This window comes from Aedes albopictus, chromosome 3, assembly GCF_035046485.1.
Source record: "Aedes albopictus strain Foshan chromosome 3, AalbF5, whole genome shotgun sequence".
Taxonomy (NCBI): Eukaryota; Metazoa; Arthropoda; class Insecta; order Diptera; family Culicidae; genus Aedes; species Aedes albopictus.
In genome coordinates this window covers 413,960,281-413,979,681 of record NC_085138.1, presented here as the reverse complement: position 1 = coordinate 413,979,681, position 19,401 = coordinate 413,960,281, and the positions used below count along the sequence as shown (strand labels likewise).

The 19,401-nt window shown below is 41.1% G+C and overlaps 1 non-coding gene across 4 annotated transcripts in view; it reads left to right on the top strand.

Annotated features, from left to right (window-relative positions):
- Positions 1–19,401, top strand: part of LOC115253634 (uncharacterized) — an 86,960-nt gene that overhangs the window by 10,264 nt on the left and 57,295 nt on the right. Inside the window, exon 3 of one of the 4 annotated variants that reach the window (XR_009998667.1) lies at positions 18,344–18,490. The exons of the other annotated variants lie outside the window; for them this stretch is intronic. This is a non-coding gene — a transcript (uncharacterized LOC115253634). Of the gene's footprint in view, positions 1–18,343; positions 18,491–19,401 lie in introns of those variants that run through there. 4 annotated transcript variants of the gene reach the window in all.

Genomic DNA, 19,401 nt, shown 5'->3' with positions numbered 1-19,401 from the left:
GTTCTTGGAGATATTCCTAGAGAATTCTAGAAAAACTAAAAGAAATTTTAAGAAATTTTCTCGAAAACCTTCTGGAGCAACTCCACAAGAAATTTTAGGAGAAAACCTAGCAAACCTTTTTAAAGCGATTCAAAAGAAATTCTTGTAAAAGCTGCTTGACAAGTTCTTGAAGTGGCTTCAAGGCAATTCTAGGGGCAACTTCTAAATTGTTTGTTTAAATTTCAATTTGAAGCTCAATTTCTCAACTAAACTTATGAATCTAAATTGAACAGTTCAGATTTTTAATAAATATGCTCTAGAATTGTTCTTTTTGTTGTTTTTGTGCATCGATGTTTTATGCGGCCCGCAGGTCGATCCCGAATTGCAAATTTGGCCCGCGGTATCCTTCAGTCTGAGCACCACTGATGTAAAGTATGCAGGTTGAAAAATTCTGTAAAAAGTTCATGCCATTTGATACAACCGTTAAAAAGTTGCAGTCTTATAGGTATATGGCACAAAGACGCAATAAATGTTAGATTATTGGTAGTTGTGTTGTGGCATCTGAGCTGCTATATTTTTAAAAGTTTTCCGAACAACTGAAAATTTTACTGTTTAAATTTTGCACCCCTTTTTCCTTCGTGATAAGTTTACAAAGTGCAAGTAAGTTGCAGCAAGTTAATTAAAAATGTCGAATTGATTAAAAATATACGATTTCAATATGTTGATTGTTAACCACCACCATTCATCTCACTTGCTGTAAAGCTTCATCTAGAATTTTTATTCAAACTACAAGGCATGGTCCAACAAAACATAACTATTCATTATGCTTTATTTGGGGTGTTGTTAAAAAGATCATTTTTAGCCGGGGCCCGTGGCGTAGTGGCTACACGTTTGCTTCATAAGCAGATTGTCATGGGTTCGATCCCAGCCCCGACACTTTCGTCAGCTGCTCTTTCCCCCTGAGAGTGACGCGATACTCTAGTCTATTTTGAAAATTTGGTGCTGATTGGACGAAAATTGATTTTTTATAGAACTTCAAAGTGTGTTTCCGTCTAGCTTGAAATTATGGTTCCCATATAAAATGTATGGGAAAGCAAAAACAAACTTCAACTAAGTTTTCAAATATGAGCACACATTTGTACACATTTCACGCTATTTTCCTTTTTTCAAATTTTTGTCCAGCTTTCCTTGGGTTTATTTTGCGCAAACTTGCGCTACATAGGGTAAAAGTTTTAGTTTTGGCCACCCCGGAGTTTTGGCCATAGTGCGGTACTGAGCATGCTACGATCTAAATCGACATAAATTTATTTTTTTACTAGTAGATTCAGGGCCACATTTTAGGGCCCCCCACAAAAACCTTTTTTGGTTGCTAACATTGGCTTTATTTTCCATATTGCTCAAGTACTGTTCGAAAATAAGGAAAAACATTTTGGGTCATCTCTCCGAAGGGCCTCCACATCCGCTCGGGCCCCGGGCCCCCACAATCCTTAATCCGGGCCTGAGTAGATTCTAAAATATTATGATGATTACAGCTGTGAAATCCATACATTTTGATTAAAAGTGTAAGAAAAAAATAATTTTCCTTAAAAAATCAGCTCCCATATAAAATCCCATAAAAAATATACGTGATCGGTCAAAATAGAAACCAAAGCTGAAAATATGACCAAAACTACGGCAATTTTGGCCAGTGCCACCATAGACTAATTTCAAGACCTCGATGTACCAAAGAAAACGATCAAATTTTCGGTGACCAGTCCGGTACCCAATAAATATTCATAACCGTGTATTTTTTTCCGTGTAAATTGCCTTTTGTGTAAATTTTATTTAGCGTGTTACACTGATCTGACAGCTCCGACAGTAAGGGACTAAACATAAATTACGTAAAGTGAGTACCGAGGATTGTTCACAATCTGCGAACTTGACTGCGGAAAAAATTGCGACCATGACGCCGCTGGTGCCACTTTTAATACAAAAATCGAGTATTAGTATTTTTCTAATATGTTAATACAGATCGAAACTTTCCATTTAACACATTGGTAGTTTTCATTGGATTATTGGTTATTTTAATAAAAATGATTTCCCTTAGACTGGCCAAAACCGGTGCTCGCACTCTAGTTTTTTGGCAAAGAAGCAACTAGAAAGAGCTTATGCTGAATGACATTTTACCTTCTGCACATAGTTATAACCTTTAGCTTTACTTATTTTGAGAATAAAAAGAGGGTACATGTTTACCCTTAAATTATTAAGATCGTATTGCTTATCTTCTTATCGATCAACATTTTTTATTTTGAAGGTACAGTTGTCATAAAGCTTTACGGAGCCACACATGCATCTCATACACAGACGAGAAGTCAATGGGAAAGCATATCCATATCAAAAATATTTCCAATATTTTCTCAAATTAAACATTGAAGCTGAGCCTTGAAAATAAACGATACAAACAAAAACAAACTTATCTTTTTGTTTGTATCGTTTATTTTCAAGGCTCAGCTACTATAGCGCATAACAGAGCCGATGTCTGATGTAGCATGTTCACATTTTTAATGTAGGAAAAGTATTGTAAGACATAGCTGTTATGCGCGCAGGTATTCAGCAAGACTACGCTGATGATGTCTGATCATTCCATAATCTTTTCGCATTGAAAATTTCATTGGCTTTTCAATTTGTCATTTTTTGCGATGGTATCCCGTTATGCTCGGTTTCTTGATTTTCTCGAAGTAAAAAGGTCCAATTTCCAATGAGAAAGCATGAAATAAACCTCCCATTCAAATCTGATTTTTTGACAAGCTAGTTGGCAGTTGGTTTTTCCACGTAACTGTTTTTGGAAGCAAAAGTTTGACTCTCGCGCAAAACGTAACGCGTGGAATGTGTCAAATGCAAAAAAGGTAAATTGGTAAAAGACAGTTTTCAGTAAATAACTACGGAAGTCCTCAAAGAATTTCGATAGAAGCTGATGGACAGATTCAGTTCTAACTCAAATGTTTACGTTACATACATTTTCAGTAAATTTTTTTTTTTTTTGTGTAAAATTTCAAATGTGTAATTAAACGTTGTTTTTTTTTTATTTGATATCCCCATTTCAAATAGGCTCCTATTTTCATCCTATGATAAACAAAAGATTGAAGCTCTGTTTGATTTGTATCTAATTTTTGTATTTTTTGTTGGAAATGAGCACGCTTGAAAACAAAAAGAACGAAATCAATCGGTGCCGTAATCGCTTGTTTGAGAATAGGATGAATATGAGAGCGTGAGATTACTGATGGCACTCATACCCTAGAACCTAATTTTCACCACTTCCACAAGCAATAATCAATTATTCTATGCTCTAGCTTATTTTACCGGCAGACATTAGAAAAAAAAATCTTCACAATAACTTTTTTAGTTGTGAGTCTACATTTTTTCGTGGTCGTGAATTCTAGTAATTCTTGGAAAGATGTTCAGGTGAAATAGAGATGTCAAAGAACCCTTAACCAGCATTCAATATACTTGTTTTGCAAAATAATAAAGTTTAATAAAGTTTACACCTCGGTTTACACCCATTATTGACAGTAGCCAATGAGGCCAAACAGTGAATAACCAACTTCCAGTTTTACTTGTTTGGCAAAATTATGAAGAATGAAATAGTCGCGAGATTCGCTGTAAAACCAATCAGCAATTTGCCTCTTTCCCAGGGGACCAGCATCCGGAACGCCCCTGAAAGTGGCCATAGGTGCTGAAACGACTGCTAATGTACCTATTTTTTCAAATTTATAAAAGATGATGTGTCGCAAAACGGGTATAAAAAACCATCAGATATTCTCCTCTTCCTGATGGGAATTAAAATCCCAGAATGGCTCTGAAAGTGGGCAATGAATTCCAAAAGTTCTGAAATGACTTCCAATGCACCTGTTTTTCGATGTCATGAAAAATTATGTGTCGCAAGATGGGTTTTAAAAACAACCTCATATTGTCCGCTTCCCCAGGGGAACCAGGATTCCGGAACGGTCCTGGAAGTGGCCAATCTGACCCAAAAGTACTGAAATGACATCCAGCGGGCCTTTTTTGCAAAATCATAAAAAATTATGTGTCGCAGGATGGGTTCAAAACACACCCCCTAATTGTCCGCTTCCCCGGAGTTTCCAAGATCCCGGAATGGTCCTAAAAGTGGTCAATGTAACCCATAGTAACACAGAGAACAGACATCCAGGCTTGAACAAATTTCATTCGGAAAGTTGTGTAAGGATTTGAATCTTTTCTTGAATAAGGTTGCAAACCAATACACGATGACAACACTAACGTCACCAAACACCATATTGCCACAGTCAGTGGTGAATTGAAACATTTCAAGTGGTGAATTAAATTAGTATGGGAAATTAACCGATTGCAGCGCCACGCTATTGCCACTTGTGTTGCCGATTTCAAACGGCCGTTAAATTCCTTACACAGTTTTGGAACTGGACTTGGATGTCTGTTCTCTGTGATAGTAAGTTAACATGACTTGAAGTTAACTTATTCTAATTAATAATAAGGTTTGATAAGTAGTGAACGTATATAATTCATATTAAGACTTTTCGCCACCTTTTGTATGGAGCCGCATCACTGCGCGGTGGTTCAGTTTGTTAAGATTTGTGCGCTTAAAGTAGTGAGTTGGTGTAAAAGTCAGCCATTGAGGGGCCATTTTGGCATTTTCTGATGAGCTTGTCCTCAAAGTTAACTCAAATTATGAATTTGAAGCTAGCGGTGGGACACAAGATCGTATGAACTTTTTGATCTTTTTCAACGACAACCAATACACCAAGTAAACTTCCAATATTTGTCAAGTAACTCAGCAAAACCCAGAGTGGTTACAGAACATTTAACACAAATTTGTAGATTATAGGAGGGGAACCAAACAAGCCGGGAAAGCTAGGTATACGAGACACTAAACCCTACATCAATCTTTCGAATAGGTCCTCATAAAGGTTCCAACCAGACCGTATCGCATTCGACTCAATGATCACCTCCCAAACAAGTCACCCTAATTTCACCTTTATCCTGCGCCCGTATTATTGATTAGTGGCGACCAGCACTAGCAGTGAGACCACTACAGTCCAACATCTCCGGGTTGAGGCGCCAGCCATCGCCCGCCATGTCGGTCGAGGGCCACCAATTGGCAACAACATCGCCGGTTGGGCCTCCTCCCTCATCAAACTCGAGCAATAATCATCCGTTTCGTTCCGTTCCGTACCATGCTGCTACTGATGGTTGTGGGATAGTGCCGCCGATGGCCATTAAAGTAATAAATGAGTACGAATTTAAATAAACGCTGATGCGGACGACGATCGCTGACTTGCTCGGGAGAGCAAGTGTCGTGCCGATGCGATGGTGGCGCCCAATGGTCGCCATCAGCAGCAACAACAGCACCAGCTCTATACGCGAACGATTGCCGTTTCCAATGTGATTTGTAGCGTTTTCGAATAAAAAGCAATTAATAATAAAAACTACATCATTGGTTGTTTTGTCGGTGGTCGGTTTTATTGACAAAGAGAGGACTTGGGTGGAGGGTGCGCACGCAAACCATCATCATCGTCACATATCGTCACAGTCAGTTCAGTCGTTGCGGTGCGTCCGCCCAACGTTTTTCACACCGGGTACGACCAGTGTTTCCATCTTTCTAATACATCTACAAGTGACAACATGAACCCAAATGTCTTTTTTTCAATAATTCTCGTTTTCAACGAGAAAGAAACGTATGGAACGTATTGACCATTGGCTCTGTATTTTTTTTGTTTTTTTATTTGTGTCTTGCCCCTAACATTAAACTCCAGTTTTAGACAGAATGGATTTACCATCCGATAGTTGATCGATACCCAGCCAACACGAAGTCGTATATGATGTAGAACAGGATGCTAAAGTGGAGGCCATATGAGTACATGCTCCCATTTAACCGCGTGTAAAGTGTACGGATATCGCCTCCACTTTAGCATCCTATTCAACAGCATATGCGATCGTGTGTTGACTATAGACACTATAGATTCCATAGACTCGCGGAGACATGGTTGAGGAATACGATTTCAGTGTGTTTTGCCGTGAATTTAGAGTGTATCGAGCGAATATGACGTCACGCAATCCATTGTTGCTATTGAAATCGTGACGTCATGCTCGTTTGGCTACACGAACTGACAGTTCGTTTGGCTACAGTTGTCTTCGCCTCCGCGAGTCTATGGAATCTATAGTGTCTATAGTGTTGACTGGGTAAGATCGATCAGCTCGATAGTTGATCGATAAGATCGATCAACTGTAGATGTCATCAAACTAGACATCAGATCGATTTCCCCTGTCAGAAAACGAGCTGGCATCAGTCAGCAATGATGGCAACACTTCCCTCCGACTTGATCGTTGTCTCCATTTGCCCCGCGCGATCCCAGAGAGCTGCAGTTATTGAGGATCTTGTTTTGAATAAATATTCACCCGCAAACAGCGATGGAGAGCGCAAGTTCCGGGTACCTCCCTTCTCTTTCGATCAACCCGCAACAAACAACGAACGAACCGACAAATAACAAACTGACGTTTATGACTGTCGTGGACGACGACGCAACGCGTCGACGAGGGGTGGATAGGACGCGATTTTGAATAAGACTCAATTTCTTCTCATTTAATTCAATTCTCGAACTGGGTCCCCCGAGCATCTCACAATGGCTGTGATAGGGGTCCCCGGTCGAAGGGGCTTTTTCTTCATCACTTGTCTTCATCAAGCTCAATTGCAGCTAGTTGAGACGCAGCGCAGCACAGTTCTCCGTGGCGGCCACTTGCAAACGCAACCGCGCCAAAAGGAGGGATGGGGGATCCAAGTAGGCATTGACGTCACCACTACTGTTTGTGGTTTTGTCATCGAACAACGGAGGAGGGTGACTGAGATCTTCAGATTTACTCAAACTGGTTAATCTGAGATTGATAAATACAGGGAGCTGAGTATGAAAGTCGCAACCACTGTGATTTTTGAGAGCATACTTGAGGGTCATAGTAAAATATGCTATGTCCTATATTAGTTTCGTTCATGAAGCTGATTTTACGACAATAATGTCCTAAAACCCTACCTAATCAATAGTTCAAGAATATGAAATTACTCTTTTTTCGAAGTTTTTATTGATTGTGGTTGAATATTATATATTTTTTTATATTTTGATCTTGTGTCCCGCCCCTAGCCTTGAATTCATGATTTGAGTAAATTTTTGTTATCGTGTACGTCAGATAGAAACATTTTTAAATCCCCAGTATGAAAAATGTCCACGTCAGTGTAGTGTTTACTTCTTTCGAACATAAGCTTTTACAGAGGCCGCTCACTCGTTTAAAACCTGCCCGTTGCAACACATGCTCAATTTCAAATTCACTAATGGCAAATTTGGTAAGTTCTTGCTATTTAAAAGTATTCAAATGTTGAATTTGTACTGTCAGTCATGCTCTCAGCGCACTTCGATGCACTTTAGTGCCTAACTGACGTTGCAATCATCGAATGGCATTCGCTCGTTGTAATGTAAACATGTTGCAACGAGCAAATGACCGCTGTATAACATGAGTGTAGTACAGAACCGTCAAAACTAACATTTGTTTCGTAATTCCGAAGGTTCTGACTGGCTTGTGGTTGGTTACTTAAAGAAGTTGTGGATGATTCCGAATGATTATTCCGTGTTGACGTTGTTGAATCTGGAAATTAAAGTCCATTAAAAAAATTCCTCGAAAAGTATTTTACAAAAAATCCTGGAGATTCTTTTGATATACCTCTTGGAATGCCTTTAAAGAATTCTGACAATATTCCTTCCGTATTTTATAACGGCATTTTTCTCAGTGTATTTCTTCTTGAAATCCACTCGAATGTGCTTCTGGGTTCCTATAGTATACTGGCATTTTTGTTTTTCCTTTCTAAATTACTTCTAGACGCATTGCTGACAGTATTGCTCCATGAGCCCTCGAGGGATTTCTCCACACCTACTCTCGGGGATTCTCCCGGGATCTCTACAATGATTTATCTTAGAATATATCTAAAATGATGTCACGACAAGAGGAATTCCGGCAAACGGCAGATTTTCCTTCTAGTGTTCTCTTGATTTCGCCAGAAGTTCTGTTTGGGATTTCCCTCAGCACAGTTTCTGCATGAGTTTTTCCTAAGATTTCTACCAGAACTTTTGCAATAATTTCATCAAGAGATTTTCATGAATTGTTTGCAGGAGATTTCTTCCAAAGGAGTTTGCCCACAGTGCCTTATGAGATGTCTTCTGACGTTCCTCCTATAATTTCTTCAAGCAATTTCCGCGAGCTTTTTTCAACATTTTCTTCCGTGATTTTCACAGGAGTGTCCCCGGGATATTTCTTAAAGGTTATCGCGAAATTTATGTTGCATTTTTGGCAGAGATTCCTCTTGGAGTAGAAATCGCTCTGGATTTTGCTTAAAAGATTACTTTCCGGTGTTGATCCCGGCCCGCGATGTCTCTAAGAGTTTTCAGGATTTCACCTGCACTTTCTCCCCCAAAATTTGTTTTAAGGTTACTCTCGGAGTTTTTTTTTGGGAATTTTGCAGGAGCTTTTACCTTTAGAGATCTTCCCACGGTGGTTTTCAGAGGTTTTCCAGGCTTTTACTCGTAGTTGTTTCTAAGTTTTTTTTTAACTTTTTCTTGTAGTATTCCCCCTGATTTCCTTTAGAGATCTTCCCATAATCCTTAGCGGAAATTGTCACAGGATTCTGGGTGTTCCTTCTGGGAGTTCTCTAGTAGTTGCTCTCGCAGGTCTTGTAGACAATTATTTGGGAGTTTTTCTCTGAATATTTTCTAGGAAAACGTACGAAATTGCTTGTAAAAAAATCCTCAAGAAGTATCGGAAGATATCCAGGTGAAACCCTGTGATGAACTCTGAGGAATCTTGGTAGGAAATTCGGAAGAAAACCTGAGAAAAAATGTGGCTTCTCACAAACAAACTCTAGGAGCAATCCCAAGATGGAATATTTGAGAAAATTTCAAGAGGAAATCTAAAAACCTCTAAGAAAAATTCCGGCAAGAACTTAAGGAGCAATTCTGGAAAACTCTCTGGATGAAATCCCTGGGAGAACTTCTGCAGAAATCTCGCAAAAATCCAGGAAGATACCTTTGAAAAGCCACCACGGAATCCAATCAGAGAAATTCCTAAAACAACTATGCATTTTTTTTCTGGGAGTCTTTCTTGGAATACCTTCTACGAAATTTCTTGTGAGATATTCCCGAAGAAGCATTGGAAGATACCCAGGTGACAACCTGCGAGTAGCCCCGAGAAGACCTATTGGACGTATTTCGGAAGAAAACCTGAGAAAAACTGTGGCATCTCTAAACATAAAACTGTGATAGTAATCTCAATGCGACAAAGTTGACAAACTACAGGAGGAAATATGAAAACTTCTTAGAGATATTCCGGCATGAGCGCTAAGTTGAGAACTAAGGGTAATTCTGAAAACCTCTCAGGGAGAAATCCCTGGGAGAACTTCTGCAGAAAACTTGCATAAATCCAGGAAGATACCGTTGAAAAGCCATCCCGGAAATCCATTGAGACAAGATCCAAAAACAACTTTTCAAAAAAATTTGAAGCACCTTAGGAAGGAATCCAGCAAATGATTCTGGAGGCATATTGGGAAAACTCTGAAAGAAATCCCGGGAGGTAATCCTATAAAAAAATTCTAATGGAAAAATTGGAATGAACCCACGAAACTTTCTCCCAAAAATTGTTCTGCCGTTTCTATTGAAGTTTTTTTTTTCAAGATTTTCGTAAGAGCTTTAGCTTATGGAACCCTCTCGTGATTTTTGTCAGAGATTATTCAGGTTTTTCCTCGTGGTTGATTCCGAAATATCTTGCAAAGATCTCTCTGAAACTTTTGGGAGATTTTCATGAGATTACTCCCAGAGTTCTTCCCAGAATCATTACCGGAAATTGTCCCGGGATACTGGGTGTTTTTTTTTCTAGAAATTCTCCAAAAGTAGCTCCCGGAGTTCTTGCAGGGAATTATCCAGGATTTTTTCTTGGAATACCTTCTAGAATAACGTACGGGAAACATTGAAAGCAAACCAGTTGAAATCTTGCGAGAAACTGACCTCTTGGAGAAACTTTGAGACTTCGGAAGAAAACCTGAGAAAAACTATTGCTTCTCAGAAAAAAACGCTGGGAGTAATCCTGAGACGAAATAATTTATAAATTATAGCAGGAAACCTGAAAACTTCTAAGAGAAATTCCGGCAGAAACTTCAAGAGTAATTCTCAAAAACTCTCTGGCAGAAATCTGTAAAAATAACTTCTGCAGAATTGGTTCATCTCCTCGGGCTGAAAATCTCCCTAATAAAGCTAATAATAGGCCCATATAGCCGAGGCGGTAAACGCACGGGTATTCAGCATGACCATGTTGAGGGTGACGGGTTCGATTCCCGGTCGGTCCAGGATCTTTTCGTAAAGGAAATTTCCTTGACTTCCTTGGGCATAGAGTATCTTCGTGCCTGCCACACGATATACACATGCAAAATGGTCATTGGCAGAGGAAGCTCTCAGTTAATAACTGTGGAAGTGCTCATAGAACACTAAGCTGAGAAGCAGGCTTTGTCCCAGTGAGGACGTTACGCCAAGAAGAGAGAGAGAGAGAGAGAGAGAGAGAGAGAGAGAGAGAGAGAGAGAGAGAGAGAGAGAGAGAGAGAGAGAGAGAGAGAGAGAGAGAGAGAGAGAGAGTGAGAGAGAAAGCTAATAATAATAACTTCTGCAGAAATCTCGCATAAATCCAGGGAGATACTTCTGAAGAATCCCGCACTAAGAAAAATTGCTGACACAATTTCGCAAAAATATTGGAGGCACCTTAGGCAGAAATCCAGTAAAAAAATGGATGCACATTGGAAAAAAAAACTCTGGGAGACATCCCGGGAGATATTCCTGAAGAGACCCCGTGAAAAACTCCTGTTGGAAGTGCTGGTGGAAATACTAGTAGGAACTCGGGTATAAATCACAGCAACAATTTTCATAAATTACGGAATGAACGCCAGGAAAATCTCATGATGAACTACAGGAGCAAACCCAGCAAAACTTTGGATGGAATCGAGGAGAAAAACTTATGAATAATTCAGAAAGAAAACTCCGACAAAAACTTTTAATTAGTTCGAACTTTTTTGGAATTCCTCAGAGAGTGATCGCGGGAAGAGTTCAGAGATAAGCTGCGAAAGCTTAATAGTAGGAATTAAATGAAGAATCCCGGATAGAGTGGCGAAAGAAATCCTTTGAGGAATTTCGGAATGACCTCAGGATAAAATTTCAAGCAAATCTCTAAAGTCATCAAGTTTTACTGTCAATTCTCAAAAACAAGATAACTATCTATCGAGTTTTTAAAGTCTTCACTGTATCTTTCTACGTAGTTTTCTACTCTATCTGCTCTTACTAGCTTCTATCTGCTATGGACAAGCGACATGGGCAAGCTTGGTTTCGTCCGAGGTTTCGTCTGGTTATCAAAAGATTTGACGTTTCTTTGCGTTTGACAGCATAACTATGAAATAAGTGACCGATTATATCGATCAACTGTCAAACGTCTCAAACCAGATCTTCGGAAGGTGGATTTCAACAGAAATCCGATTTTGTGTATGGCGCCCCCTATAAGCTTAGTTTCTGAGAATTTTTGCTGTCACTTTCCCTGTAAGGGTTCTAAAATTAAAGAAGAAATCTCGCTTTGATTGAATAATACGATCAAGCACGGTATTCTAATCGGCATTGTACTTCAGTCGAACTTAAAACCGAAGGAATACTGACAAAATTCGAAATATGTAAAATGGCAAATAGTTCTAGTTGGACATTTGAGGTCGACCTTGACGTGATGGAACTTGACATTTTTCGTACTGGGGTTTCAAAAATGTTCCTATCTGACATACACGGTGAAAAAAGTCACTCAAAGTATGTGTTATAAGCTAGGGGCGGGACAATAGATTAAAAAATTCAAAATAATTATGTATTTTCAACCATGGCCAATAAAAACGTCAAAAACTGAGTGAATATGCACTCATGGATTATATTTTGGGATTTGAACCAAGAATCTTGATAAGGCTTTAGGGGTCTATTATGGTGGTACTTAAACAGGAATTCTACTAGCTCAACTTGAAGCTTCAGTAAACCACCGCCAGAGCTTGAGTAAAATGTAAACAATCCATACACAGAAATACATGAAATGGCAAGCATCTGTTTCATTAATCCTCAATTTCTGGTCAAGTTTAGACTGATAAGACCAGCGAAGTTTTCGTATGTGCTGTTGGACAGCTGATCGATAAGATCTATCACCAAACTTGTCGAACAACTGTCAAAATTTAATTTAATTTAATAGGCAAGACCAAAAAGCTAGATGATTCGATCCATAGCAGAAAGCGTGCTAGAGCAGTTCAGGATAGCTGGATTGTCGCTGGTTTGAAGCTGACAACATCCTTTTTGATTAACTCCACGTAATTCTGACAGCTCCACCGCCTACTGCGTCAGACAAAATCGATCGACACACGTCACGGGGATCGGATGAGGCGCTTGCCTCAGACGTGTAATGCTAAACCAACAAACTGATGCCGGGACTGGTTTGGAAGATGATGAAGAGTACACTCCACCAGTCAACCAGCCATCGAGTCAGGTCCGGAAGGGAGTTTTAGTCAAGCTCTGCAGCTTCTGCTTGAGCCTAGACTAGAGTAACCGCACAGCAAACATTGCCGGGTGTGCGGTTGCATTCGAGAAAGAGAAAACCTGTTATTAGTCAATCGCTTACCCTGCCTCGCTGTTTTCCACCCGGTGGTAAGCGAAGGTGACAGCATTGTAATTAAGTTGTACGAGCATCCGCAGTAGTAATGCTGTCAGTTTCAATTCATGGGGAAATTCCGTGAGTAATCGCGGATTAAGGTGGATTTGGATAGAGGCATCTCCGGTAGACTGCAAATGATTTGACAGCTACATTACGTTGTCGATCCTTCAAACGATCAGTTTGGCGTTGATCGTTCAGTCAAATGAAGTAATTGTAATTAATCCATTTGACATTTTTCTTGTACTGTTTTACGCAGAATCTCTTGAATGTTGTCGAGAAAGCATTGTATTTTCGGATTCAAGCTTTATTTCTAGTAAAAGTTATACAAATTCATGTTTGACTTCTGTAGTATGACAATAAATCGATAAGATCAATTATCGAGCTTGTGTATCTACACGGAGAGACGAAACTACCCAAAAGTGAGTTCTTTCCACCCAACTTCGGGGTTGCGTGCGTCAAGCCAATTTTGAGTTGATGGAATCGATGTTTTTGTTGGGTTGTTCCCGCTTGCTTCCATGTGAAAAAAATACCTAATTTTAAGTTTTTTCCACCTAACCGAAATTTTGACTAGGTTGTATTCACTCAAATTTGAGTACTGTGCTAGAAACTCAGTGTTGGCTTGACGCACGGAACTGCAAAAGTTGGGGTGTTTCTCTCTTCACTCTCTGAAAACAATAGAAAGAGCGCATGAAAAGGGAGATGAAAAAGAACTCAAAATTGAGTTTAAAAGTACCTAATTTTGAGTTTTTCAGTTTCTCCGTGTAGTGTCAAACAACTCAAACCAGACGTCAGATCTTCTGATCCCTACCAGAAAGTGAGTATCACTAGCCTATTTGTTAGACGATGTGATTTCTATCAAAATTCAATGGTTTTCAGTCTTCTTCGATCCATAATCCTACCAAATCCTCTCATCAGAAGTATATTTACAGCGGCACGATCGATTAAGCAATACGTCATCCGGACCTTGCCATCGTGATCCCCAGTGGCATCACTTTAGCCAGTGAAAGTTATATTGTCATCATCGGGGACTGATCCACCCTGTTGTTGTCATCTGCCATCACCAACACCCGCCAGACATACCGCTGTGCCGCCTTGTTGTTTTTTCTCTTTTCGGGGTGGAAACAAAATTAAATAACCGCAGCACCAGGAGAAATTATGCAAATTTTGCGCCCAAAATATCGCTCCACCGTAAGTCAGACGACTTTCGGAAGATGGGGATGGGGGTGTTTGGCGTAACCGGTTGTTTATTTTTGGTTGCGCGCTGAAATGACAACAAGAGCAACAATAACATTAATATCACGCCGAACTGGCGGATGACATTTCGACTGTGACGTGCGATGATCTTCTGCAGCTTGATGTTTTGAGAAGACGCCGTTGCTTCTTCCCATGCGATGGATTGTTTGCTATTTATTCGACGCGGACCATTCCATCAACTTTGGAGACAGGAAATAGTCGGGATTTGACGTAATTCTATTGTTTACGTTGAGTTATTTAAAAAAAACTACTCGATTCAGCTGTTTTGGTTAGGGTCTAACGATCCAGTGTCAACCTTGCTTAGCTTGACAGTTGATCGATGACGTTGATGACCGATCTTCTTGATCAGCTGTCAAATGGACTTAATGGATTAAGTTCCACTCAAAGTTGACCAATCGTAGACTCTAATGACAAATCCTGTGATCTCTATCGGAAATTGAGTTACTTATATAGACTGAAATAGCTCCAAATCTATCAATAAAACAGCTAAGATCAAGCTGTCACCTTTGATCGATAAAATCTAGCAGATTTCTACCAGACGTCAGATTGTTCGATTACTACTAGAAACTGTGCTTAACTAACTTATTTGATTGCTCTTTACTGCACATTGTCATGCAGCTGTCACCCTTATCAAGAATTTGGTTACGATTGCCTACATTTTCAATGTTTTCATACCAAATACACTTCACTGTCCCATTTCGAAGTCGGCCAAACCCAAATTTCCTTCACCACCCTTTTGACCTCAACTAACTATAACTACCAAGCTAACCTTGAAACTCGTTTCCAGTTTCTACCGAAAAATAACAATACAGAAAAAAATAGTCACCCAAAAGCACGCGGAAGTTCTGTTTGTCCGCGCGAGCAGACACAGCTGGAATCCTGTTGTTTGTTTGCCCCGCTCGCCACGATAAAAACCCAACATATTCCTCCGCCGCACCGGCCAGCCGTCCGGGTTTGAGCGCTGCGCCGCGAGCTCGCTGACTGACTGACTAACTGACTGACTGGCCCCGGTTGACACCGCGCGAGGTACCTACTATACCCACACGCTCATTAACATTATTTAGCATCATGCCATGCCTGCAATAATGGGAAGTAAGGTTAGGTGTTATAGTTTAGTTGCTTTGCTGGCTGTAATCGCAAGGTGGTGAACTCGCGGCGACTGGCAGTGACTCATTTCTAAGCCTAAGCACCGCCGCAATCGATCGATCCGGCGTAATTTCTCCATTGAGTCAAGGAATTTCCTTCCCGGTCGCCGCCGCCACCGTTCAGGACGACCCGCATTTGAAAGCGGGAACGACCTTCACCCTCTGAATGTGTGGAAAAATTTGAGGGAGAGAAAGGTTTGTACCTTTCTTGTGGTTCCCGATAACAGAAAACTTGGAATTGGTACTCTCATGCTTTAGAAGGGTTTTTTTAATACCGGCTCCGTAATGCGACAAACTGCATCTGAGCCTGACAAGTAAACGATGTAAGAATCGATTGTTATTTTGAGAAATATCGCGCAGATAACTGTTTACGTGATTTTCGATCGGTAACAAACAAAAATATCAGTTGACACTTAAACGATAAACTTATCGTTTCTTTGACAAATGAGCATTTGTGACCCGAAAAACGGCTGTCATGTTACAAATTCCAACTTCTGACCCAGTAATGTCAGTTCTCACCGTAGGCAGATCGATTTGAGCTCATTTCCCGCCAGAGGGGGAAAATGGGCGATAAATTATGCGGGCGTTTTGAGCCTATCTGCCATTCATCGATGCGGGTGCCTTTATCTGGTGAAAACATATTTATCGTTTTCTGTAAACCAAGGGGAAAAAAGCAGTTCACCAAATGCAGGGGCGTAACGTTCCCACGATCCATCGCATACCGTCGTTGCTGCTGTTGTTATTGTTGTCGTCGTTGAAATAATAACAATCATCGTTCGTACTTTGTCACATGTGGCCCATTCGGAAAGTGTCAAATTTCGTCTCGCTGTTTTGGTGATTTATGGAAATTGCTTGCTCAGAGCCGAAAAAACAGGTGCCGCTGCAAAACAAGTTCCCAGTTGACCCAGTTGAACCAATTAGTCTATTATACGCCCCGCAATACCGGATCGTTTCGGCCCAGTAGGCGCGGAGAGCGCCAGCGCAATTCCAAAACTTCGAAACTTGACCATACAGAGAGCAATAAATAATAACCGACTCAAGTAGGCCGATGGTCGTGTCGGAGACGCAGACGGCTTGCTATGATGTTTACGAGGGTTGCATAACTTTCACTGCGCTATGGCAACGGCCCACTATTGGGGCAAACGCATATATACGTCAGTGTGGCCTTTGCCGTACTGACTGCGATCGAACCACCTCGATTCCGTGCCCGATTAGATAACAGACCTAGATTTGCGCTCGGTCTGCGATGTTTTCCAGCTCTTTTTTTTTTTTGTTGTTGCCATTTTTCACGCTCTCCTGCACACCGCATCAAAACACCTCTCGAAAAAGGCGCTCCGTCATCTTGGCGCGTCGATCAGGCTGCCATTTTTGCGCCCATTATGCAATTTCCAAACTCTTCGGCCTGGTGGAGAGACTCTTAGCCAGAGTAGGAATGTGTTATTAACGCTGATTGGGCTCGAAAATTGTGCCACTCTTTACCTCAACGACCTACTGTGTTGGAATCTTTTCACACCGAGGTGCTGGCACATTATTTTTTCAATAATCCGGAATAGATCTTCCCATTTAAACACGGAAAAAAGCATCAAGCTTTGAATATCAATGCGATGTTCTTATAACGCGTCGAAATAAGTGCTACTTTACCTCGTTCTTGTTCGTTGTGTCAAGCCAAAACATCGCATTTGACAGATATGTCTTGATGCATCCCAGTAGGCTTTTTCTTGTAGCAGACCCGTGTATGCATATGTTTACAAATATTGAACAACAGCTACTAACACGGAGCTGTCATCTCCATAGAGGAACTGTCAAATACCCAAAAAATCAACTGATATAAGATTTCAAACTATCTGGTTTTATGTTTAACTGATTGTTTGACAGCTAATCGATAAAAGTTGAAAATAAAAGCTTGAAACATCAATCCGACAAATGCGTCGGATTAACCAGGCCCCTCTGTAACTCTGGCCGGTCAGAAATTACCCGACCAAAAGCGAAATTATTGCGTTAATGGCTGACTGACTGGCTGCTGCTGCCATAGTTGTGGTCGAGTTCTGTCCGTCTTCTTTCCTGTTCCCCTTCGTTTTCACCCGCCAAAACAACTCATCTTCCATAAAAAGTAAGAGTTTAATTACGCCAACTTTTCCACTGTCCTCTTCTTCTTGTTCTTCGGATTCTCCCGGGCCCCGGGGCTTGCCACGGCTCGCCGGTACCGAACCCACTCCAACAGAGGAAGTCGAAATTGCATAAATTAATTGTTCTTTTCCCCGCCAGCTCGCCTGCCCGGCTGCCGGACCACCCCCCACCATCAATCAACCTGTTGCTGTTGTTGTTCTGAACTTCTGATGGAGCGGACGTCTCTACCATAAGTTGTTGTTAATGTTCACAGCGTGTGTGTGATGCTCGGTTGGGTTTACTTACTCGTCTTGGTGCTTTTTGCTGCGTGTAACTCGTCCGTAAAACATAAATCAAGCCTCACCAAGTAGGCACTGCACACAGATGCCCATTCAGTACCGCACGAGGGATCGATTTAGACACTTCTAGACCCTGCCGTATGAAGGGCCAAACACAGTATGGGCGATAAGAAACGTCAAGATCTTCGATTTGTCTCGATGAACACGATAAATCTCACCTTTCGTAATTGGAATTCAGCAACAAATTTTGAAAACGACGTATAATCAATGGTGTAGCATTGATTATACGTGGTTTTCAAAATTTGTTACTGAATTAGCCATCACTTCAGTTTCTGGTAGGGATCAAACGATCTGACAGTTCGTCGCCGAGTCGTGTGTCGCTACCGCATGCTCTCTATGCCAGCACCTTTAGCGAAGATATACGTAATTTTGTTTTCGTTCTCGCATCGCTGAGCATCACTGACTGGCTGTGCCGCGCCACCGTGCAATAGTTGCGCTGGAAAAACAGTGGTCTTCCATTATTATGACGGCAATTGCGATACGACGATGACGACGGCGGGCGATATAGAATCGAGATCGACCACAGACCGACCGGTGAAATACCGTGTGGGGTTGCGTTACCGAGACATACTTACCTACAGGTTGCTCGCTTTTTGAACACGTCGAAACCGATGACGGCGACGGCGGGGCAGTTGGGCAATTTTGGGCTTTGGAAAGCCTTCAATGACTGCACTGTTTGTGATTCAATACTAATTCGTGTTTTATGTTCTGTTCTCTCTGTATTTGCAGGTAATTTTGCGGTTTTACAATCGGTTGGGTAAATGGCGAATCGGCGAAGCAAAATCAAGTTGCTCAGCATGGGTTTTGTAAGTTTTTCACAACGAAAAAACTCGTTTTTTGAAGGGGGTTAAATCGTCCATAAGATCATGATCTCCTATTTAACCCTAAAAGGGATACAGGGCCTCAGTTTCGTCATCTCGCTGAGTGTGTTCCATCAAAGACGAGCTCTGAAAGGCGCCTGGGGTCCAATGGACCCCAGGTATCCCTTTTAGGGTTAACGATGATAGTGATGGTAAGCTTTGCACAATAAAAGTCGCTATCTGTAGAGGGTGAATCCATGCATACTTCTTTCTTAATTTTTTTCGGCCTAGTGTTTTGCAAATACTAAAAGAGTGTCGACTTACGCCCCACAAGCTCGACACTTTCTCACTGGGATGCTGTCAGCTTGAATTGTGGAAATCGGAACCGTCTGAACCGCGTCCTTGTGCCCCTCGGCGGAGGACTCTTTCCAGTACACTATAAATAAAATTCAACACTTTGCAACGATAATAAATTTAGATTTCTAGACGAACATTCGAAAAGCGCCTATCTGCTCTGCGTGAGCAAACATGTTTTTGTCTTTGTAGGGCCCATCTGCATCCACCCACGCACATCAACACCCTTAACAGATAAGCACTGTTTGCAGATCAGAAGGAATTTCTTAGCCTATCTTGATGCATGGGAAATTCCTTGCCTGAATCACTCAATAAATCGGTTTTACTTCGATCGCAGTACGCAGTAGCGAAGAAATGACAGTTCAAATGGCAGTCACCGAAGAAAGTTTCTGCCAGGAATCATTCAAGAAGTTTCTTGAGCGATTCCTTTCGAGCTCGAAACTGCGCTATAGCTTGAAGAACACTCTTTCAGATGAGGGTGTTGATGTGCGTGGGTGGATGCAGATAGGTCCTACAGGGATAAAAACATGTTTGTTTACGCAAAGCAGATGGGCTCTTTTCAAATGTTCGTTCAGATTTAGAGTGCACTGGAAAGAATCTTCGAACGAGGGGCCCTAGGATGGAGTTGCTTTT